Below are 24,628 nucleotides of genomic sequence, written 5' to 3'. Positions count from 1 at the left end.
CACAGGTACCGGCAGCCCGCACAGGTACCGGCAGCCCCCACAGGTACCGGCAGCCCGCATAGGTACCGGCAGCCCGCACAGGTACCGGCAGCCCCCTCAGGTACCAGCAGCCCCCTCAGGTACCAGCAGCCCCCACAGGTACCGGCAGCCCGCACAGGTACCGGCAGCCCCCACAGGTACCAGCAGCCCCCTCAGGTACCGGCAGCCCCCACAGGTACCGGCAGCCCGCACAGGTACTGCTCCACACCCACTGTGCTAAGCTTGTGCTGTCTTTGACCTCCTGTCAATATATAAAGTAGATCCCACTTGCACCAGCCCCATTTTCCAGCTATGAAAGCTGAGGCTCAACGAAGTGATGTCACCTAAAGTGATGTCACACCCAGCAAAAAGCAAAAAGTTGTGTTTGAGTTCCAATTATTGGATGTCACAGAAAATGCCTCTCACTCCGGATAGTTCCAAAGGGAGACGGGTGGCAGGGGGCAATAAAACTCTGTCAGCAAAGTAAGTTAGCAGAGAGGAGGATGCCCCTTAGCAGTGGGTTCTGGAATGAGACAAGGTGGGCCAGTGGGCTGAGCAGGGGTCGGTGCACAAGGCCTGAGTTAGACTCTCTCCTGATCTGGGCTTCAGCATTTTCACTGGTGGAAGAGAGACTGAGGCAGGCAGAGCTCCAAGGACGCCTTTGCGCTCTGTCCAATAGCCACGTCCACCAACACTCCTTAGAGAGTTGCAGAGGAGCAAAAGTAGGCCAGAGCCCCAGTGTGTTGGATGCAGGGGCAGGGGTGGGGGTGCAGGGCAGGAACCCCGCATTCTCAGCCCAGCCAGGACTCTGAGCTCGCAGCCTTTCTCCTGGCCATCTCCATCCAGACTCTGGTCTATGGCCGCCATGTGAGCAGGTCCAGCAGTGAATCATCAAACACACACAACTAAGGCCATGGTGGCCAAGATCTAGCCCAGGAAAGGAGCAGAGCCTCAGGCTCGGAGGGGATGCGGCTAGGACAGGGGCGAGCTCTGAGCTGTGCTGAACTTGGTGAAGCAGGAGAGAATCCAGGAAGGTCAGGCTTACCAGTGCAGCCCCTGACAGCATGTTACCCCACTTTACAGGTGGAGCGAGTAACAGAGAGGTCTTATCACCTGACTTTGGTGGGGCACAGTTGGAACTTGAACCACGGTGAGCTGGTTTAAGGGATGCTGGGAGGGAGGGAGAAGTCCAGCCAGGCTGCACGCTGAGTCCTCTCCAGCACGTCGTGAATGCTATGACGCTGTCTGCACTGCCCATCCAAGATGAAGACACCCCCAGCTACCACAGGGTGTGGGGACTGGTGGCGCACTGTCCAGTCCCTCTCTGTGGCACCCGTGCCCCTGGGAAGAAACGATGTCTCTCCCTGTAGCCTGCAGGGTGGCCCTAGCATGTCCACCCTGACTCTCTGGCCCTCTCTCCTCTTATCCAGCCACCCCATCACCCCTGGGAGCCAGAGACTGTGTCTGGATTGGGCAGAGGGTCAGGGTGGGGGGTTCTGGGCCCCGGAGGTCCAGTGTCCTGCTTGGAGCTTACTTGTTCCATTCACCCCATTAGTGTGGGGCTCAAGTATCCACAAAAATCCCACTTGTCAATAGAGCCCCTCTATGAGTCACACAAATGGTTTTTTATTTCCATTCATTGCTCTTGACTGCTCCCGCCTGCCCAGGTCCATCCTCAGAAATTTAGAGAAATCTAGATTGTCCCAGGAGGATATTAGGGCCTGCTGCCCCTTCTGAGTCCCCTCTCTGGACACCCTATGAAGTGTGGAACCCAGGTTTGAAGCCAAAGCAGTGGATGTAGCTGACCAGGGCCGGGAGGTGGGGTGCAGAGGGCAGCCAGCCACTCACACCCCCTGGGCCCATCAAGTTAGGAACCCGAGTCTGCGTCCATTGTCTTGGTAGCCACATCACGTCATCTGTGCTTTCAGTGGCCGGAGGGGCCAAATAAAAATGACCAGATCGTTCCAGGTGGAAATCTGCCAAGCTGGCCACCCTGGGCTTATTGATTTTTGTGATCTGAAGGTGTCTGACTCTACATTGATTACTGTTAAATTTCTTCTTGTTGATTTGGCCTGGCCTCCGCCTGGGAAGGGAGATTTGGATCATAAATCACTGTATCAGAATAACTTGTGCTTTCGAGGTTTGGATGAACACAGCTTTTATATCTTCATCCAAGTCTCTGGTGAAATTATTGGACAGCTTGGAACTAGGGCAACATTTTGTACCACAAGGGCCTTTCCTAGCTCACTCCCCTCCACATAAACGCCACACAAACCACCAAGAACCTGCCCGGTGTCCTCTGGTCTTCCAGTCCAGTGATCCTATGAAAAGGGGATGTGACAGTTCAGGGCAATGACTTTGGTGAGCACAGCTGGCCTTGGGACCAGGTCATATTCTTCCAGTTGTTCCCAAATTTTCTGTCTCCTCAGTCCAGCTGGGCTGCTTCAGCTGTGATCAGAACCTCCTCTTCTGCCTTCCCTGTGTTTCTGGCAAACCAAAGCAACTCTGCCTCTCTCTTGTCTCCTTGCAATTGTCTCATCCTCCCTAATTCTCTCTAATTCAAGATGCCCCATCTTGGAAGTGTCTCCTACACAAAGTCACTGTATTATCTCTCAACCAAAGGAAAAAACTTTAAAAGTGCACTGGTTATCAATTGCGGGGTAACAGATTTCCCTAATTTAGCAGCTTAAAACAACAAATATTTACTAGTTCATAGTTTCTGTGTGAGAAGCATTTGAAAATGGGGTAGCTGGGAGGTGCTGGACTAAAGTTTCTTGTGACATTTCATCCAGGATATTGCCCATGCTGTGGGCATATTAAGCTCCTCCTGAGTGGAAAGATCTGTTTCCAAGACAGCTGACCAGTTTTCAGGATGGATGACATGACTGTTGGCAGGTGATCTTTTTGCTTCTGTCACTTTCTCAAATTGCTCCAGCTTGAAACATTCAGTATGCTAAAGGAACCTTATTTTGGAGAAGTAGTTCTGGACTCCATCACATCAAAAGATAAAACATGTCTTTTATCTCCATTCTGTTTTCTTCTGTTTTCAATGGCTATGTGTGTTCTTAAAATATGGGTTGTTGCCAACTAAATTTATTTCACAACCCACTAGTGGTCAGCTACTCAGCTTGAAAACAAAGCGTTATCCTAGCGCGCACTATGTGTGAGCACTGAGGCTAGTTCTACTCTCCAGCTATTTGGAGTGCTCCGTGGTCTGATCAGGATTTCTTTTCTTTTCTTTTTTTTTAAAAGATTTATTTATTTGTGCATATAGAACTGGGGTACAGGCCAGAGACTCAGGGGTGGTGAGAGGCTTCACCAGAGACAGAGTGGGGAACAGAACAGGCAGATAGACTAAGTACACTGCTGAGGGAGCAGCGGGCGGGCCAGGAGAGGTCTGCCGCACCATGTGGTCACCTCCGGGGCAGGCGGGAATCGAACTCATGCGGAAGTGGCTTTAGATTCTCAGTGCTGTGTTTTAACCTGCTGCGCCACCAGGGAGGGCCTGATCAGGATTTCTTAACCTTTGACCCTCCTCCCTTGACACATGAATACTTAGTCTTTTGCTCCGTGGACTCATTGAATCATGAAATGTCAGAGCATAATACTCTGGGCAGGGAATGACACACAGACCTCCATACTGCCCGTGGCAGACATTACTAATCCATCACGGAACTGCCCATCCATCTCAGTATGCATCTCCCTTTCCTGGGTGTCCTATCTTTGAAGAAACGACATCTATTTTACAAACACTTTTTGAAGTCAAAGAGGAAATTGTTTTCCAGAGAGATGAGTGGCTTTTCCATGTGAGAGGCCCATGTTCCTTTCTGTGCTGGCTCCTCCCACTGTGAGCAAGCAGTTCAGTGCTGCTTGCTCACTGCTCTCCCTCAGTTGCTCGGTGTCAGTTTAGTGATTAAGAACTGAACTGTGAAGACTCACAAGCAAACTCCATGTTAACCTCCTGCCAGAGAGACAGGTAGTGGGGTAACCCAGGGAGCTACCGGAGAGACAGCTTCTAGGGGACACCCAATAAGGGAAAGTCTCTGAAAGATGAATAGGCTATCCTGTAGTAAGGGAAAAGCAGAGGCAAGACACAGGGGGTCGGACAGTGAGCTGAGGGGCCTGTGCCCTAAGGCTGGGGGAGGAGGAACAGGCAGTGAACTTGCTACCAAGGTGCATCTTATATTCTATGAAGAGAGAGACAAAATACTGCATGCATGTGTGTATGCATATGCACACACACACATGATTTATCCTTGAATAATGCAGGGGTTCAGGCCCTGACACCACCCACTCCCTGCACACAGTCAAATCTTTATTTTTTCTGACTCCCCCAATCCTAACAACTGGTCACCTGCTATTGACCAGGGTCTCACCAATAGTGTAAGCTGTTGCATGTTGTTTTATATTCTGTATTCTTACAATAAAGTGAGCAGAGAAAGGGCAGTGTTATTAAGAGCATCACAAGAGCATCACAGTTATTTACTGGGGGGATGAATTGGCCTGTAAGTGGACTCATTCATTGAAATCTGTGCTATTGAAAGGTCAACTGTATATATACGGTGATGGGGCCAAAGATTTTTTTTAAAGATTTATTTATTTATTCATACAGAACTGGGGTACAGGCCAGAGATGCAGAGAGTGAGAGGATTCACCAGAGACAAAGCGGGGAGCAGAACAGGCAGATCAATGAAGTACACTGCTGAGGGGAGCAGCGGGCGGGTCAGGAGAGGTCTGCCACGCCATGTGGGTCACCTCCAGGGCAGGCGGGAATCGAACTCATGCGGAAGCGGCTTAAGCTTCTCAGTGCTGTGCTTTAACCCGCTGCACCACCAGGGAGGGCCTGGGGGTGCTATTTTTAAATGTGTGGCCAAGGAAGCCCTCTCAGGTACCCGAGTACCTGGAGCAGATCTCTGGGGACCAGGAGCAGATCTCTGGGGACCAGGCAAAGCATCCGAAGCAGAGAGAACAGCACACAGAGGTGGTCTCCTCTGACTCAAGGAGCACAGGGAGGCCAGTGTCCACACCCCGTCCTTTCTCCTGATTCTCACCTGCTCCCATGACCACCTGGAAGGAAAACCACAAGTTCTGTTTCTCCAGACAAGGATGCCACAGTCCCTGGGGCTAAGCCCTGGTCCTGAGCCTCAGAGTGAGCTTGAGGTAGAGGGGGGGCCCAGGATCCAGGCCCCAGACCCCAGAGCAAGGCTGTTTTATGGCTCAGAGTGTCTTCCTCGCCCAGCTGTGGACTTGGGCAGAGCTCAAACCAGGACAAATTCCTGACCTGGCCTGACCTGTGGAAAGCTGGAAGGACTCCCTACACTCCCTACACTCGGTTCTGACCTCTCCCTAAGGCAGCTGAAATTGATCTATTTCAAGGGAGCCCTAAAGAGGCTGGTGATCAGCGGGATTGAGGGGATCCAAGCCAGATGGGAGCTGTGTGGGTTGCCCAGAGCTTTCTGGAATGAGGCCTTGGGCAGGCTGTGACCTGCCTCAGGAGACCCAGACGGAAACCAAGCAGTCCTCTCTGTGGGGGGCCGTGCCAATTCAGCAGCAGTCCTGCATGTGTGCCCTCAGCCTGGAAAGTCCAAGGTCAAGGTTTTTTCTCCTCTTTCTTCTCCATTCTTTTAAAATACCAGGACTGGAGTGGAGGCGGGTGGGTGGTATTGGATGGTGGTTTACTGGGAGTCCAGGATAGCTGGATCCTGGTTCATTGTCAAGTCAAATGCAATCTCCAGCCCTCATCGGCCCTGTCATGTGGAACTGCCAGACAGAGAAGAGATTAGGAACTGGGGCTCTGATACAGATGGGCCTGGTTTAGTTCCAGTCTTGCTTATGAATTGCTTGATCCTGAGTGAGGGAGCTGCTGTTTTCTCATGTCAAGCATCTTTCTCGTGGATAATTAGACAATATCATCAGAGTCCTTAGCCAGGTACTTCTTCAGGGTTTATGGGGCACAAGTTGTCACACACAGCACCCCCTGGCACAGCCAGGCCACCTGAAAGTCAGCACCTTCTGTGGGTGGACAGCGAGAACAGTTGTGCAACTCACTGTCCAGATCCCATTCAATCTTGAGCCCAAGGTGAACCTAGTGTTTGCTCATGGGTGAGAAGACAAATATTTGTTCGTCCATAAAGGTGGTCAGTCCAGTCCAGTCAGCCCAGGGTGGGCTGACTTTGGCCAAGCTGTTGTAGGTACCCCCCCTAGATCTCCTTTTGGGGGGGCTCATGCACACCCCATTCTTTAATTATTGTGAGCATTATCTCTAACAGTTCACAGAGAGAGTCCTGGAGAATTGCCTTTGACAGACAGGAGCCAGAGGCTGACAGATAGGTGAAAATGAGAGGCCAGTGCCTTGCCTTGAGGGGACCAACCTTGCGTCTTAGGCTGTGCTGCAGAATTCCCCTTGGAGTTAGGTGGAATCAAGACTCCTGCTGACCTATCTTGCTCTATCTATCCCCACTTACGCCTCTCCTCCTTTCCCCATCAATCATGCGCACTAAATCCTTGCTTCAGGCTCTGCTTCTAGGGAGCCAGGCCCAGACACCAGCTCCACGTCCATCACCTCAGAATCTCGGCAGAGCAATCCCTTCCCTGCACCTTCCCTGCAGGCCGGTTTCCATGCCTTTCTCCATTCTTACTCCTCCAGGGGATGTGGTCTCCTCAGTCTTCCCCTCTCTGCCAACTTGACCTCTACTTGACCCTTACCTAGCTTTATTATCCCCTACCAAATTCCTAGAGCAAAGCACTCACTTCCCTCCCAGTAACTGCTTAATCCATCAGACAGCTACTGTCCAATGTTGAAGCCAAAGGCACAGGGTAAGGTCCAGCGTCAGCATAGTCCCATGATAGGGGGCAAGAGTTTCCCCCTAGCTGGGCCACGCACCCCATGAGGAGAAGGCACCCCTTTTGGTCTTCTCCTTATCCGCAGGGCACGTGGGACAGCATTTCACCCAGCTGCTGGTGGAGCCAGGAACATGTAGACAGCATGCCCTGCGACTCAAACACGCCCCCTCTCAGCCCTGCAGTTCACTGCCTGACCTTTCCTCCCTCTTCTTTTTAAACCTACTCGTTTTGCTCCCTAATATTCGTCACTTAGAGACATCCAATTTCCGTGTTCACTTCTGGGCCGCCTCCCCTGACAGCATTCAAACTGATGACGGAGATTCAGGATGCTCTGTCTGTGGCTGCTTGTCTGGCACCTGGAACACGACTGACTCACAGTCGATCCTGCCTGGAAAATTAGTGGTTGGACGAGCGAATGAGTGAACAAGTTGAGCAAATGTTCCATAAATGTTTATCACCAAGAGCGATCTCTCTGGAGAGGCTGTGTTATTTTCTTCCAGCCCAAGGCTACAGAAATTCACGGGTTAGGGATATTCCCCACCCCTCCCGCCCACGACTTGAAGGCCAGTGTGAAGGGCCCTTTCCAGGCTTCGTTCTAGAGCTCAGACCAGGCCCAGAGGAAGACAGTAGGAAAGGAAGATGGATGCGTCTCTCAGACCAGCCTCTGGGGAGACAGACCCAGTCCACAAGGACCACAGCCCTTACTCCTGATCGAGTCCCCATTAGTTTCTTTTAGGAAATTGGTGCTGGAGTCAGAAACCCACAGGACTTGAACACTTGAGGGCCACTTGCTGCAAGGTTTTCGCTCACCAAGTCAGGCCCAGCGTCTCCCCCTGGAGTTGGGGAGAGAAGGAGATGAAGGTGTGATGCGGTGTGATTTAGACTGGGGCATGGGGATCACAGCAGTGGCGACCTGATGAGAATTAAAGCGATGGGTGTGTGACCCCAGACCAGGCGGCCCTCACAGAGGAGGCCTATGGGCAGTCTTGACTGAGCCAAGCCGAGACCACAGAGCACAGACCAGGCCCCCGCTGCAGCTCCGGGCTGCCTGCCGCCTCAAGGCAAGGCCCCTTTTACAACCAGGACTGAAGCCTGCTTGGGCACTTGTAAATCCCCAGGCTTTGCTGGGAAGGCTGGTTCCATCCAGACACACCAGCAGGACCCACTGTGGAGATTAGGGGTGTGAGAGTATGGGGGTCATGGATGCTGGCGCTTCCCTACCTGCCATCCCCAGTGGGAAACTGTTCCGGACTCGGGGTCTGTCAGGAGGGGGTGGACTGAAACGGGGCCTACTGGTCTCTGGAGACACTGCTGGCCCTCTCTGGACGGAGAACCCCACCGCCAGCCATGCTCCTGGGGTTTCCCCTGGCAGCATTCAGCAGCCTGGCTTCCTGCCTCACATGGCAGGCAGGGCTACCTGGGGTGATCAGGGAGACTGGGCCTGACTGGCCTTTTTGAATAGCCTGTCCCATCCCCAGGGTATTGACTGGCTGAGCCCTTTGATTCTGCCTCCCAGGGGTGGGGGTGTGTGTGTGCTGGTTTATGAACAGGAACCCACCTACCCCTCCCTGGCTCATAAGCTGCAGAAGGGCACAAAAGCTAGTCTCAGAGAGAGCTGAGCTCGGGGTGCAGGCTGGGGTGGGGTTGGGGTGCCAGCCCCGTGTGTATAGAAGAGGGAAGCCTTGGGAGAAACTACAACAACCAGCCTCAGACAGGCAAATACATTTCCAGCCACAGCATTTTTTTTTTAAAGATTATTTATGCATATAGAACTGGGGTACAGGCCAGAGGTGCAGGGGCAGTGAGAAGCTTCACCAGAGACAGAGTGGGGAGCAGAATAGGCCGACTGATGAAGTACACTGCTGAGGGGAGCAGCGGGTGGGCCAGGAGAGGTCTGCTGGGCCATGTGGTCACCTCGGGGCAGGCGGAGATCAAACTCATGCGGAAGCGGCTTTAGATTCTCAGTGCTGTGCTTTAACCCGCTGCGCCACCAGGGAGGGCCTGATTTAGATGTTTTAAAGTAAACAATGAGGACGACAGTTTGGGACACCAGGACGCTTGGGCCAGCAGTTATTTTACTGCCTCCAAATTCTCCCTCCTGCACAGAATTTAGAAATCACCACCTTGGTGGGTGCCTGCGTAGCCCTTATCCCGGGAGAAGGGCAGGCAGATCTAGCCTAACTGGCTTTGCAGTGGTGGTGTCTATTTCTCCCAGTAGATAAGATAATCATCATTAATTACATGGTGAATAGCTGGGGGTGGCTGTCAAGGAAAAAGCCGCCTCTCTGTCCAGGTGCTTGCGTCCTGGTCTGTCTGGCCACAGCGTGCATGGGCGAGGCCGTGGGCTTACAGCCAGGCCGCTTCACCCTGCGCACTTGCTTCACCTCGCAGGGCCTCAGTTTGCTCATCTGTAAATAAGGAGCCATCAGAGCAACCCGACTGGCTTTGGAGAAGGCCGCGAGCACTAGCGAGTCACTGAAAGGCCAGGGCCTGGTCATGCCGAGAATGTTCGTTCCATGAGCGGGAGGTAGATCTACCCACTGGGTCCACCAAGTTACTGCAGGGGAGCCCAGGAGAGCGAGGTGTGGTGCCCACCACACTGACCTGTGGCATCACAGCCTGTGCTAGGCAGGAGAGCTGCAAATAGCTCATTTTCCTTTGGACACCCCCTGCTCCCTTGCCCCCTGGTTTTCCGTGTCTATTAACCCAGTTAATCCTCACGATAATCCCAGGAGATAGGCAGGTGCTAGCCTGTCACTTCTGTTTACAGATGGAGAAACCGAGGCACAGAGAGGGCACATGACTGGCCATGGGTGTCCGTGGGCAGCGGGGGGGTGGACGCAGAGGTGGTACAGAAGTCTCGGCCCAGACTGGCTCGCGCACACCAGCTGTGTGGACTGTTTCCCTGGCCAGGAAATGTGGCAAATAGGACGTGCCCTCCAACTCTGTGGCTGCAGATTAACAGAGATGATGTGGGTGGCGTGACTAGCATGGTCTCCAGCATAGAATGAGGATCAGGAAAATGAGAAATCATAAAAAAGGGAAGTGGGACTGGGCAGGTGGCCTACACGGGGAAGCCCCAGGGCAGTAGGGCCCAGAGAGCCTCATGCAGCTCCACTGAAATTTTTTTTGGGGGGCAGGAGAACCTCCCCCTCCAGACAGAGGACCTGGCAGTCAGTCAGTCCGGGGTTCCACTTCTTACATCTCTGTGCACTTGTAGGATACTCCCATCTCTAGCCTCGGTTTTTCCTTGTCTGTGTAGGGGGACAGCAATCCCCAAGTGACAGGAGTGGTGAGGAAGAGACGAAAACACTTTGCTTATGCTGATGAAGCCCTCGCATGGTGCTAGCTTCGAAATGCGGAAGATATCACCCTGCACGCAACCCCCCACCCCCCAACCCTGGGCTGGACAACTAATCCAACAGCGTCGGACAAGTTAGCAAAAGAGAAAATTTAATACCATCCACATGGAGAATTTACATGGCTGTAAATTCTAAGGAATAATGGAGCAGACCAGGGATATTTATCCTGCATTTTGGGACCTGGGCAGCAAGAGCAGAGAGGGGAGACTTCCTCCTTACACTGAGAGTAAATGCGAGATCCTTCGATAGCGAGAACATGTTTACTGATAATCCTAGAAAGGAATGAGACCCCCAAGCAAATTGCTTCTTCGATTTGGAAAAAGACAGAAGCTTAGGATGCGACGATTTTTTTTTTTTTCAATTAGGAAGGAACAAAGGAATTTGGCAAAGACAGAAGTTTCTCTTAGCCTTCTCAAGAATCTCAGCCCAAAGGAGTATGCTTTAAAGAATGGGGACAGACACCCCAAGTCTCACAGGCCCTTGATCAACCTCTAGTTCCTCTTCTGAGGGGACAAGAGGCCTACACTAAAAATACAACGAAAACCTCCCTGATGCTTTGGGAAACAGACCCACACCGGCTGCTTGCCCCTTCTGCAGAATAGGCTCTGTTATTATATCCTTTTACAGGCACAGACACTGAAGCTCAGAGAGGTCAAGAAAACTGCGTAAGGTCACACAGCACTGGAAAGATGGATGAGAGGTGTCAGCCCAGCAAGGCCGCAGAACCAGTGGCCTGTGGCTGTAGCAAATTGCTTCTAATGGTCGCTTTCCAGCTCCCTGGATTTGAAAGCAGGGAAATGCAGGCCCTCTTGCTTCTTGGCTGAGCTCAGAGGTCCCTGGCTGTTCCTGAAATATGCCTGACCAGGCCTGTGGTTCCAGAGCGGCTGACACAGTTCCTGCCACGTCAACCTAATCTGTACCCCAATACTCCAGTAGCAGTCCCCTCCTACAGCTGACTCCTGTCCGGGAAGACTGTTGGGTTACCTTTCAACAGACCAGGGCTCTGCCCCAAGACCCTGGAGCTTAAGGTTGGGCAAGAAGAACCATGAAAACAGCCACTACTGAAGAGGTCAGGCAAAGAGCTGTGCTGCTTTGTTACTGGAATTGGGCTGGGATGGGCGCATCAGGGAGGGACCCCTCAGGTCTCCAGTTTCACCCTCCGGTAATCGAAGATAGGGTAGCTGGGGATGAATTGCCATTGCTCTGGCTGCTGGGAGTTGGAAGGATAGACCAAGGACCTGATCCCCAGCCAGCCAGACGGTTCTGGCGAACCTCTGGCTCAGACTGAAGGGAGGATTCCAGACCCCAGTGAGGAGTGAAAGGAGCCAACTGTTCATCGGCTAACAGAGACAGCAGGAGACAGAGCTCCAGGGAGCCTCCCCATCTGGACACGGGTTTGGGAGCAGACTTCACACCCTGCGAGTCTGAGACCCTGAACAAGTCATTCACGCAAGATCCTGTTTTGCAAATGGGGTGATGACACCCCCCGTTTGGGAGGGGCATCTGGAGGATTTGCAGGAGTAAAGCTTTATGAGGGTGTCTGATGGCTTGGTGTGGGGGGAGGGCGGTGATTGCCACCAAGACAGAGAAGGGACAAGGGCCCAGCTGGGGCTGAATCAGGAGCCTGGACTAGAGGCTGGAGAGAGGGCTCGGTGGTGACCCGGGCCACAGCTCAGGGGCACCTTACAGGCACTCCAGCCAGCAGGTGGCCCAGAGGATATGTCCAGCACCCTGCTGGATGGAGGGGCCCAGTCTGGGACCCCTCAGGAGGGCAGTGGAAACCTGGTCGCGAGGCTGAGGTCTGGGGAGACGGCTCCCAGTGATGACACTGAGGGGCACATTTGTATCCCTACTTTACAGACAAGGAGAGAGGCCCAAAAAGGGCAAGTGGCTTTCCCATGATCACCCAGCAGGAAGGCAGCAGAGTGAGAGCCGGAAAGCAAGCAGCCTGTTAACCAGATTCCGCCCCCGGTCCGACTCACCATGGATTTGAACTGAAGTGCAGCCACATCGTAATTTGCCCTGTCCTGAACCTCAACTGAGCCAGGATGTGGACAGAGTCCCAAGGGAAGCAGGAAAACTAGGCCAACGGTCAGTCAGAGCCCTTCCTCCCTCTGTTCCCGCCCTAGGGCTGCGGGAAAGAAGGCCGGCTCCAAAGACAATCTCTAACAATTAAAATAAAAGGAAAGGAAACAATTAAATGAGAGCAGGAGAGCATGGGGCCCTCCAACTGTGGGGGTGGAACTGGCAACAGGCCCCAGTCGCCTCCACACTTAAGCTCCCTTACTCAGCTCCTATTAAAACAGATGGTGACACTATGAGTTGGAATGGGGGGGTGGGGTTTGGGGCCACATTGGCACCAGTCGGAAATGTGCCACAGGGGGGATCCAGGGAGCCCAGAATAGGTACCTGACTCTGGACACAATGACCTTTTCTGGCTGGAGGAGGTGAGGTGAGAGAGGCACCCCAGACCTAAGGCCTCCTAGGGGGCACCGCTGGGCTCCTGCTTCTCCCATGGCCATGGCCTTCCCCTCACCCATAGCGGGGCATCTGGATCTGTTTGCCTACCCCCCGCCCCCCGTTGGCTGGGTACCTCCCACCCTCTTCCCAAGAAGGCTGCCACAGCCCTTCTTCTGAGCGACCCGAGGAGGGCCCTTCTCAAGAGGAACCGTCCCCTGCAGTGGGGCTGGAAGGCCCTGTGGGAAGGCGAGCCCATGGAAGGGCCACTCCTAGCTGTCAGGTCGCCCAACCCTCCCTACACGGCATCCACCCACAGCCCATGCTCCACAGAAAAGCATGCTGCCCCCAGAGCTGTGCAGTGGCTGGCCAGCTACGCCCCTAGGAATCAGAGGGTTCCTGAAGGGTTAAATTGCCTTGGGGGTTCATAGATGTTCCCGGTGCCACCAGCCACACTCACCCAGCCCCGGGCTGCTGGTCTCCCCCAGGCCTCATGGCCCTCAGTCTCTGAGTCTTGTCAATGAAGCCAAGCAGCCCCTCCCCCACAAACCTGGCAGGACTGCTGGCTGGACGAAGTCTCCTCCGAGGGTGACAGGCGTGACCCCTTCTGAAGCAGACCCGGGAACACCTGGAGAGGACCTGGCTTTAGTGCTGGGCCCACACCCTTGCCACCTGCAGCAAAGGACTTGTCTTCCAGGGCTCGGTTTGTGGCCTGTGGAAGTGGGTGAGAAGCACACTGAAACTTGGCAGGGGAAAGTGGTCTGTGCCAGCACCGAGAAGCAAAGCTGACGTGCAGGGTGCCTCTGAGTACCCACACCACTGCACTGCCGCAAGCTTAGGGGGCGAGGGACTATGGTTTTCTCCACCCAGTAGTTGGAGAAACTGAGGCAGGCCGCAGCGCCAGAACTGCATGTGAGCAAACTGACCCCATCCCCAGTGTCGCCTCTGTCTCAGGGCCTCTCGCCTGCTAACCCGAGGCAAAGGAACACCTTCCGCTTCCCCAACCCCCCTCAGTTCACTCAGGGAGCAGATTCGGTGCGGCCAGGGAGTGGGGGGCTCCACACCACCCCCTCCAAAGCTTTCCTGGGTGGAGAGAGGGGACTTGATGCGTGTCCTGACGTCAGTCTCCTTCTGCCCCTCGATCCAACCCGGCTCCCTAAGAGGTCCTGCTTCTCCCCTGGGCTTCCCTTTCCGCCCCTTCCCCGCCCCTCCACAGAGATTTATGGTTTTAATAACACAGACTTTCTCCACCAGGCTTCCTGGCTGTTCCGTCCCCTCTAAAGATCCTTAAAATTAAAACACTAATCAGAAATTTATTTTCCCATCAATCCTGCCCTTCAGGTTATGAGACCCGGGTGTTTTCGGGGCCTGCTGGCTGGCCACGGGGAGGGCCCTTCCAGAGGAGGAGGAGAAAGGGGGCTGAGGTCGGGCTGGGGAGAGATTGGAGAGGAGAACACAGGCGAGGCAGAGCCAGCGCCCCCCACCCCCCGCCAGGGTTGAATGGGGGGAGAACTATGCTAGGGACACTGGCTGGGGGCAGAGAAAGGCGGAGGGGATCTCCACGCTGCGCTGAGCCGGACTGAAGGATGGCAGCAACTCAGCACAGGACAGCGGGAGACGGGAGACACCCCAAAAGGTGGAGAGAGGACGGTGGGGGGGGCACACGGAGGCAATAGCAAAGGCAGAAAAGAGACAGAAAGCAAAGCCACAGGGAAGAGAGGCATGAGGGCAGGGAAAGCTGGGAGCTGGAGAAAGTGCTGCCTCTCCTCAGTGGATCCTGCACGCTGGCAGTTTTACATTTAAGGTGGGGGGGGGCAGTGCATGATCAGTCTGGCTCCCCCCAGGGGACCGCAGCTCCCAGATGGCGGGGCTGCCAGGGCTCCCTCCTCTGTCAGTGCAAATGAGTGGGGCAGGCTGGTTTCTGGCTCTGGCTCCTTCCAGCAGGTGCACAGCAAACCCTGGCGAGACTTGCCCCTCTCTCTCCCCGGGCGGGCGAGCTCCCCACGAAAGCTTGCTGGGTCTCAGGCCCGACCCTCCTGCGGAGAGTACAGGTGAGTCAGTCAAGGTGTCACTTCTCCATCAGCCTCCTGCACACCCCAAGGGCTTGCTGGCAAAGCCTGTCTCTCCTGGCCCAGCGTCACGGATGGCTACATGGGAAGCCTTTGAGACCCATCAGGTCACTCTGAGCACGGCAAGAGAAGTCCACTGCTGCCCACCTGCGACTGACTGTGATGCCAGGCAAGCCAGGGGCCCTCTCGGGTCTCTTCATCTGTACAGTGAGAGGTTTAGAGGATCCCACAGCCCCTTCTTGCTCTGATGGCCTAGAGTCTTTGATCTATCTCAGAAGTCCCAAAGCTAAGAAAAAAATGGAGAGGACTATACTTGGGTCTTTGATTCATTTGACAGTGCATTAAAGGCCCACATCAGGGTCTGCTGATGTAGAAGGTGCTACTTCAGGGCCAGAGTGCTGGAGCTACCTTGTTCATGGTGAAGTCACAACCTCCCTCAACCTCTATTTGTTCATCTGTAAAATGGGCAGGTGGCACCAGCCCTGCCACGGAGGTTACTATTCAGGAGAGGCCTCTGTCAACAGATGTTGGCATCAGCAGTGTGCAGAGACCTGTGTCCTCAGAAGCTCGTGGCACCAGCTCTGGGTGTCCAGGCCCTGCACCCAGGTCAGGCCTTTCTCTCATGGACAGTCCATCCCTGGAAGGCCTGAAGAATAGGGAGCATATGGTAGAGACTGAAGACCTGAATGGGAGTCTGGGCTGCTCCCTCGCAAGTCAGATCCTTGGGTGCGTCACTCCACACCATCATTCGAGGAGGCTACATAGTCCTGGGGTGAGATGGGAGGCTGGAGCCAGGTCACCCAGATGGAAGGGTCAGGCATGCAGGTCTTCAGGGAGTGCTTGGCAGTGAGCTGCTTAAGCCAGAAGAACCCAAAGGCAAGAGCGCCTGGGTGCAAGGTTAGCCATCAAGGTTGACCTGGGATGGAGTGCTCCCCACTCCCCCCAGCCCCCGCAAGGCCAGGGGCCTCCAGCCTGCCTGCCACAGGAGGCTTTTCTCTGACAGGCATTAGCATTTTCCAAGATGATTCAGCAAATCCAGGGGGCCTAGATAGGCTCCTCCCTGTATGCTGAGAGGCTTGCCCAAGCCTCAGCCCAGCTTGTCAGCCTGATAGGAAATCAATGTGTTTATGATCCAAGGCCTCCTGCACGAAAAGAGGAGGGAATAATTGCTCTTCTGAGGCCTGAACAGCAGCGTGCCCCATCTCCCGACCTCTCTGCCTGGCACCTGCCCAGCCCCCAGCCTTTCCTCTCTTGCTGTCAGAGTATCCACCCACTGTAAAGCCCAGGGCTGGGATCAGAGCAATTTTACACCATCCTGGGGGGGCTGAGGAGCCTCCGAGGGGCTCTCATTGGGAACCAGTATCAGTAGAGTCACAGGAGGTTAGCTGTGTCCTCATGCAGCTCTGAAGCCTGAAATAATAGAGACATGATCTCCAAGTTATCCCCCTACTTGAAATATGATAGGGTATCTAGGAAAATGCAGGCTTTGTTAAGAAGGACAAAATAATTATCCCATAATTATGTCTCCTTTCTATTGTAACCACGGGTCCAGGGTAGAACATGAAATTGCTGTCTAGTAGAATATGGGATTCACAGGTAAAATTAATATTGTAGAAGCTAATAGGATTTATGATAATACTAATGTGTATAATCAATGCATTAGAAGAATGAATCAACCCCTTTGGGACCGTATGCCCATGGAGGAGAATTGGCTGGAAGAAAGATTTAGATTTAATTCGTGACAGATTAATTGAAGTTCTTAAGCACACCACAAATGTATACCATTAAGGGCAGATGGCTATAGATGGGAAGAGTCAAAAGAAGTGTTATTAGGATAATGGCACTGGTCTTATTGTGCTTCAGTGGTCTGTTTAAATTCCTGCTCACCCCCTACTGGTTATTTCTTTTTTTAAGATTTATTTATTTATGCATACAGAACTGGGGTGCAGGCCAGAGGTGCAGGGGCGGTGAGGGGCTTCACCAGAGACAGAGTGGGGAGCAGAATAGGCCGACTGATGAAGTACACTGCTGAGGGGAGCAGTGGGCAGGTCAGGAGAGGTCTGCTGCGCCATGTGGGTCCTCTCCGGTGCTAGGGATTGAACTCTTGCTGAAGTGGCTTTATCTTCTTAGTGCTGTGCTTTAACCCACTGCGCCACCAGGTTGGCCCTCCCCTACTGGTTATTACAAATGTTTGCAAGCTGCATGAGCATTTACACCGCTGTCAAGCTGAGGTTGATTATTTGGTCATCAAGAGGTCTGCAGATGGCTTGGGCCGTGAGCTGTTTTGCTAAAGCCGGCACCTGTCCCGAGCCCTCCATCAGGACATGAAACACGAGGGTCACACGAGAACTTCGGGATAGCTTCATTGACAGATAGCATTGCTGACAGATGACATCGATGATTTGCACCTGGTTCTGCCGAGGGCCACAGGACTTCAGGAAGTCAACATCGCTGACAGATAACATCGATGATTTACTCCTGGTCCTGCTGAGCCCCCGAAGGATTCTGGGTTGAGGGTAGTTACTTAACAGGAATATGCCTGTATGATCAGCAAAATATAAAGATACGGGCTCTGAGATTCCTCCCCGGTTGGGAGCATTCGGAGCACGCACCCCTTCCAGCAGGAGAGTGGCTGAGCCTGCCCCTGGCTGCTCCAGACCCCTGGTTGTGAGAGAAGTCTGAGGTTTATGCAGCCGCTTTGGGCTATCCTTTCCCGGGAACGACTGTGGATCTGTAGGTGTTGTTATTTAGGATCCTGTGAGTCTTCTTTAACAGTGGAATCCAGTTTAACTTCTTGTACTGAAGGTTAAAAAAACCTGTCTTCTGTATTTTATAGGTGGAGCCATGGGAACACAGAGGCAGGAAAATGGCTTAGTCAGAGTCATGCAGCAGGTCTGTGGCTGAGCCAGGTTAGAATCCACTCTCAATCCAGAGATATCAGTCTGTTTTACTGCCTTGCCTTGTTCCTAGAGGTGAGTGGTCACATCCCAAGAGGCCTAAAATAACTGGAGAGGAGCATGGATCACTGATACGAACATTTGGGGAGCAGCAGAATTGCTCCTAGAAAACAGATGGTAAACCCAAGGCTCAGCGAGGCCGGACTGAGAGCCTCAGGACCTAGGCTAGGACACGAGTGTATCAGGGTAGAATAACCGACGTAACAAACAAACTCAGGAGAGTTTATTGTTCATGTCATAAAGCATAGGGCCGAGGGCACTGCTCTGTGCAGCCATCCAGGGACTCAGGCTCCCTGCAGCTCCAGCTCCACTCTCTTCAAGGTCCTTGGAGTCCTCGTACCCAAGAGAGAAGTTGTACAAAGAATTGACATTGTCATAAGAGAAAAGCCAAGGGGTCACCTCTCCTAATGACACTGCATGACCTCGGATCCTCCAGTCTCTGAACTCCACATTCCAAGCTCATCTAGTCACACCCTTGCAGGCACATTTCAGCTCCAATTCTTGTCCCAACCTGTACTAAATCACAGAAGGACATGACGTGACCATCCTGGGCAAAGACCATTCAGTAGTTTAAGCATTTACATATTACACCAGGCTGGCAATAGGAACAAGCAGGGCACAGAGAAAACTTGTGGAAATATGGTGGGATGCTCAAGCAGAACCTGGCTCCGAGTCAGGCTTGGGAAAGGCTCCAGGACACACAGGACATCCCAGCATCCCAGAGGGGCAGGTATGGAAGGAGCATGTCCCTGGGGCTGAGAAAGCTCGTCTTTGGATTCCATGTTACAATGCTGTGTGCCTTTGGACAAGTCAGCTCACCTCTCTGGACCTTACTTTGCCCTCTGTAAAATGGGTCTAATCATCATACCTTCCTGACAGGGATACTATGAGGCTTGATGAACAATGCACTATGGTAGGATACCTGGAACCCAGGAGGATAAGTTTCCTTTCCCTTCCCTCCTGTACTGTTTGTGATAGGGGAGCCCAGAGCCCACTTGTAAGCTTGGAAATCACTGTGGGAACAATTCTGCTTTCCCAGGAGCTAAGCATATTACCTGGCTACACAAGGGTGGGAGGAGAAACTTCTCTGTCTATGCCAGGGACCAATGCTAGGAAGGGAACCGGGACCGCAGTTTTGCAGGGAGCCCTAACATTGGCAGGCCACTCTGTTACCCCACTTGGGAGAGCCTAGGCTTGTAAAACACAGTTAGTCCAAATGATAACCCTAATCTAATTCTCCCATGGCAACGGTGTAATGATGGTCTCACAAAAGGTCAGACAGGCAACGTTTTATGAAATGACCACAAACATCTTTGTGAATCACATTTAAGCTGCATATCTGTGCTGTGCGTGGCTGCAAGCTTCTGAAGAGCTTCTAAATCAATTAAGCAGGATGACATGGTAAGCATTCATATAAAATATTATTTCACGTGAAACAAAGTCGCAGGAAAGGCACAGAAGGTCCTTGTTAAAGTTCTTGTGATTTTTCACCTCATTTTCTTCACAATGAATAACACCACCTACCACTTATTGGGTGCTTACTCATGTGCCAGACACAGCTCCAAGCAGACACCATGACCCCCAGTCCAATCCAACAGCTGTGAGAAGAAGGGGCCCAGAGAGGTTAAGGGTCCTCCCTGTAGATACACAGCGGGAAATGAGAGAGCCACGCTTTGAACCCAAGTGGTGAGACCCAGGAACCAGCGCTCTCATCCAAGTTAGAGGCTGATGGGAATGTGTCAGAAGGGCCATGTTTCCCGAAGGCTTCTCTGGCCAGCTGTAGCCAATGACGAGGTTATCAACGTGGCAAACACTGGTTGGCTTTGAGACACAGTCAGTCATGTTTGCGTCATACCCCCTTGCTCCATGTTCTGTTCGGCTCTGCAGCATCTAACCAGCTCTGTCGTCGGATAAGAGCTTTGCTAAGCTCAAGAGAGATAAAAGCATTTGAGAACTGGCCCCTCCCCTCTATGAGAAACAGACAAGTAGCCTATTTCAACCAGAAGAAGATGGACAACCAAAAAAACAATGGACCCTTGAAGAACAGGGTGTTGAACCACACAGGTCCACTGTCATTAGGCTTTTTAATTTTCTATCTGCATGTTCCACATTCCCAGAGCCAATTCACGGTGCGTGCGGTTGGCTGGGTGGCTGAACCCCCACACGGCCAGAAGGCTGACTGCAGTGTCCATGTGGATTTTCGACTGAGGGCAGGGCGGGGGGCTCAGCACCACTAATGCGCGCACTGTTCAAGGGCCCATGATATACCGCCTGTTTGACATGGTGCGGGGAAGGAGATACCCCATCTGGCCAGCCTGCAGGGGAGCAGAGTAATTACAGGGGAGGGTTATGGAAAATGAAGAGGAGGTCTCAGGCACACAGAGAGGAAAATGCCTCTTAGGGCAGTCAGTGACGCTCAAGGACTGGGTGGCAGAGTGCAGGCTCCTAGCAGTTCGCTGTGGCTGAAGCTCGAAGCACAGGTTGTTAGGGTGGAGGAGGGAGGTGTGGAGCATTTGTGCCAAGAACTCAGCAGGCCATTCTTAAGGAGCTCAGACTGTCCTCCAGGACAGGGAAATCGTGTTAGGACTTTTTGCAACCATAGTTGCAAACTAGAGAAACTCCATTCAAGTGGTCTTGGACTTGAAAGGTTTTGCCTCTTAGCACTGAAGCCATCAATGTCCTGGACTCAAGCAGGGCTGGATCCAGGGGCTCGAGTGGGAGCGTCTGAAGTCTGTTTTATTCCATCGCTTGCTCTGGTTCCTCTAGCTGAGCCCTCAAGTAGACCATTTCCATGTGGTGACAGAAATGCAGTCTGGTGGTACTAGAGCTAATCTTATGCGCTGGGGTGGGGGGGGGCCTGGGAGGCGCCAACATGGAGGACGGCTTCCCGAGAGCATGACTGCTTAATCCGCAAATTGAATTTTCTGCGAATTTTTTTCCCCTTGAATTCTCACAGTACTTAATTCCATTGCTAATCTGGACCCCCCAACTCTTTGTGATCCGTGTCGCGGTGGTGTTTTATCAGGCAGCCAGGAGGCTGCTCACACGCAGACTTGATGACCGTGGCAGCGGCCAGCCCCCCCCCCGTCAGCACCTCCCTGCTGGCCCTGTCACCAGGACGCTCTCTTCTTCCAGCGCTGATCTTTCTTGCCTCTGGTCAGGCCCAGCCTCTGGCGTTCATGTCCATTATCTGGCCCTTCCCAGCACACTTGACATCAGGAGGGCCTGTCCTCATTAACAGCCCTTGTTCTCAGGGCAGGGAGAGGAGAGAGGTGTCTGTTGGAGAGCCATTGGTAATGATGGGCCTCGGCGCGTAGAGAGAGCCAGCTGTCTCTTCCTGTTCTTGCCCCTCCACCCCCAGCCCCGCCCCGCATAGGCACCCCTGTGCTGTAACAGAGGGCAGCCTGGCCACCAGGCAGCTGGAAGGGCTGGGCTCTCTCCCTTCTCCTCCTGTCTTCCCCCCTTCCTGGCCTTCACTCATTTATTTACCAAACATGAGCCTTGTGCTAGTGGTGCCTTAGCAAGACAGATGTGGTCCCTGCCCCTGGGGCTGGAAGGCAGGGAAGAGGGGTGACAGACGCGTGAACCCCCCGCCCTCTATGCCACGAAGGTGCCCAGGGCACAGGTCCCCCTGAGGCGGTGATATTGTTAAGGGGAAGGCTGTCCTAGAAGAACTCTGCAGAGTTTTGTGGCCTCCACCCCCTACTCTGGCTTTCTGGACTCCACCCCCTATTCCAGTGATTGGAAAACTACAACTCCCAGCAGCACCAAGGAGAGAAATGTGAGGGCCCAAGGGTGGAGCTGAGCAGGCTTCTGGGGGACTTTGGGGGATAAATAGAGAGCGGTTTTCCAACTGTCACCATGGCGTGGTAAGGTTCTCTCTCTCCATCTCAGACCGTGTGACTGGAGCTGGCAGTGTTAGTTTGTGACTTAGAGCTCCAAGTTAGCGGAGCTGGTAAGATATTGCAGCTACTTTGTACCCCTCTCTCTTTCCCTGGGTTGGTTCCTTTTCCTTTCCCCTTTTTGTAAATAAACCCATTATCAACCCTTTTTGTGTGTGCCTGCAGAAAATTACATTTTGAGCGGGTGAGGCTGCACAGACAGGCAGCCCAATCCGCTCGGCGCTACCCTGTAACACTCTGGGATCTGTGACTCAAATAAGGAGGCACAAGAGCCGTAAGGGGGTGCCGGCAGAGGGGACAGCAAGCGCCAGAGGGGAGCCCCCCACCCCCACCCCGGCCCCACCTGGCCCTGCCCCCAGCACAGCCTTCAGGCTCACTTGACCGGAGTGCAGGGCTCTGGACTGAGACACACACAGCCCTGCTCTGAGTCCCCTCAAGTCAGGGGGACTGGGACCCCACCTCCAAGCGGAGCCTGCAGCGGCCGCTTTCTGGCTGAGTGAACTTTGGCATGCCTCAACCTCGCTGAGGGAGGTGTGAGCTAATCCGTGTACAAGGCTCAGCCCAGCACAAGCTCAGGCCCAGGAAACATCATGATCGATAGGGCAGCAGGTGAGTAAGACAAGTGGGCACTGAGGGGCAAGAACACATGCAAACTGAGCTCTGGGGGCGCAGAGGAGGGCAGCTGATCTCTGACCCGGCCCCCTGGAGGGGTCAGGGGTCAAAGGCTTCAAAGTGGTACAGTGGATGGGGCCCTTGACCACCGGCAGAATTTCACCTGCCATATTGTAGTTAGTTTTTTTCGATTCCTTTTTTGTTTTCTCTTCCCGTGCAGAAATACTCTGTAGGGGAGGAGGAGGGAGACATCCAGGGCAGGGGTGGGAAGAGCACAAGGGCCCATGGTGATGATGGTGCAATGGGGGAGGGGGAGGGGACTGGTGGTGGGGGATCTCCCGGGGAAGTCATACATTGTACAAAAATGAAGGATGACACAGTGAAAAAAATTTTTTTAAATTAAAAATAAAAAGAATTTCACCTGCTGAAGGAGCATGCCTTAGGGGGAGGGCAGGCAGCCCAGCAAGATGGCCTAGTCAGGCTGCCAGGTGATCAAATAGTGCCCGAAGGGGGTGGGGGGTGGGGGAGAGACCGAAAAGGTAGCTTGAGGCCAGGGACCCGGAATGTCATCCCAAGGAGGTTGCCTTCATCCTGAGACTGGGGAAATGTCTTTTCTCCTCAAAGCTGGGAAATGAGTGACATATTGAGATCAGATCTGAGTTTTCAAAGTTTCCCCTGGCAGCTGGGTTGGAGGGCGGGAGCTGCCTGGAGGAGACTAGCTGCCTCTCGGTAGCGAAGAAGGGGGACCCAGAGCCCCCAAGTCTGAAGGTGAAGTTCAGCCAATGTTTCCCAAGCGGGGCCATCCCAGGCGCTGATCCAAGCCCTTTCCAGCCTCTTACAGAATCTGGGGCTGTCAAACTCAGGTGCTGGGCAGGGAGCAAGCAGGAAATGTAAACTGGGGAGGCTGGGGAACCCTGTCCTGAGAGGGGCTGCTGCCTGACTCCCCCAACCCCGCTGTTGCCAAAAGTGAACACAAGCGCCCCTGTGTATGTGTGTGTTACACTCACCTGCTCTTGCATGGATGCACACAATAGGGTTGCTGACAATCCAGCTATTTTTGAAGAAAAGCTGAAAATCCCACCTTTTTTTAAAAAATAAGAAACCTTCTGACTTGTAAATTCTGGTTCAGTTCTTTAGGGTGACACTACCTTGTGTCGCTGGTCTCATCTACGAGTCAGGACAGACTGTACCAGCTTGAGGTTTCCTGCTGCAGGTCTCTGGAAAGGGGGATGGCAGGTGGAGGGGAGGAACCGTTAGAAGGGGTCATGAGGAGGGGGGTAGCCGGCGTCCCAGAAATGAGGATGGTCATCTCTTTGCAGCAATCCATCCTGCCTGCTGTAGCCCAGTGCCTCTGCTGAGCCCACTTGGGGACTAAAAGTCTGTTTTCATTACACGTTGAGAGTGAGCCAGCCCTGGAGGCATGTAAACCAGCTTCCTTGTCCGGGAGGCTTTTAAATCTATCTTGTAAACTTGCCTTTCAGAACTGACAGGAGGCATCCTTGTCAGGAGAGAGCCTGTGAACAAACGTCAGCAGTCCTGCCTTTATCAGTCAGAACTCAGGGTGGGAGGAGAGGAGTGGGAGGACCCCAGGAGCAGGGATCCTGCAGCCCAGGTCTGGTGTCAGGGGCAGAGACCAGAGTCCCGGGCTCTGTGCTGGCTGCTGGTGGCAATGTCAGAGCTCTCTGTGCCTTTGAAATGTGCAAGTAATAAAAGCGACCTGTAGGAAGGTCACAGAGCGACCTGGAGTTGGGCACTACTGTAATGATTGTTCCAGAACTGGGGTGCTGGGACCTGCCAATACATCTAGTAAAGTCAGAGGTGGGACTTGAACCCTAGCGCTCTGGCCCCTAGCTCTCACCCTTCATGCTATGCTGGGAGACAGAAGAGAAAGAGGGAGGGCATTTGGGTTCTGAGGCAGAGCTGCCGCTGCTGCCTTCACCCTGAGGCCTGGGAAACGCCTTCCCTTCTCTGGGCTTTGCATCGGAGTAGCTATTTGACCTCCAGAACACTCCATCTCCGGCATTATCCATGCATTCAACAAGTACTCACTTTGCACCTGCTCTGTGCCAAGGTCTTGTGGAAGAGCAAAGCACAAGCAAAGTCTCTGAGTTTCCATAGCTTATGTCTGAGTCCAGATGTGGGGTTGCGGGGCAGGGAGGAGGGGAAAGATAGGAGCTGAGGATGAAAGATGCTCCCCAAGGAGTGACACAGATCAGTGTCAGCAAAGCAGGGTGGCGTCACTGTGTTGGGGAGCCTGGCACGGCAGCGCTTAGCCTGGGTGGTCTGCGAAGCTTGTTCTTGCAGGACATTGAAGCCCGTCCTTGGGTGATGAGAATGAATCGGTGCCATAAAGTCCTCCAGGGCAACCATTCCTCCAAGGGACGATGACAGGCATAAAGGCCACTGGA

The sequence above is a fragment of the Condylura cristata genome, unplaced genomic scaffold, assembly GCF_000260355.1.
Source record: "Condylura cristata isolate star-nosed mole 26May11 unplaced genomic scaffold, ConCri1.0 scaffold00015, whole genome shotgun sequence".
NCBI classification, from domain to species: Eukaryota; Metazoa; Chordata; class Mammalia; order Eulipotyphla; family Talpidae; genus Condylura; species Condylura cristata.
The sequence above is the reverse complement of the archived record's forward strand: the minus strand, read 5'-3'. Positions refer to the sequence as shown.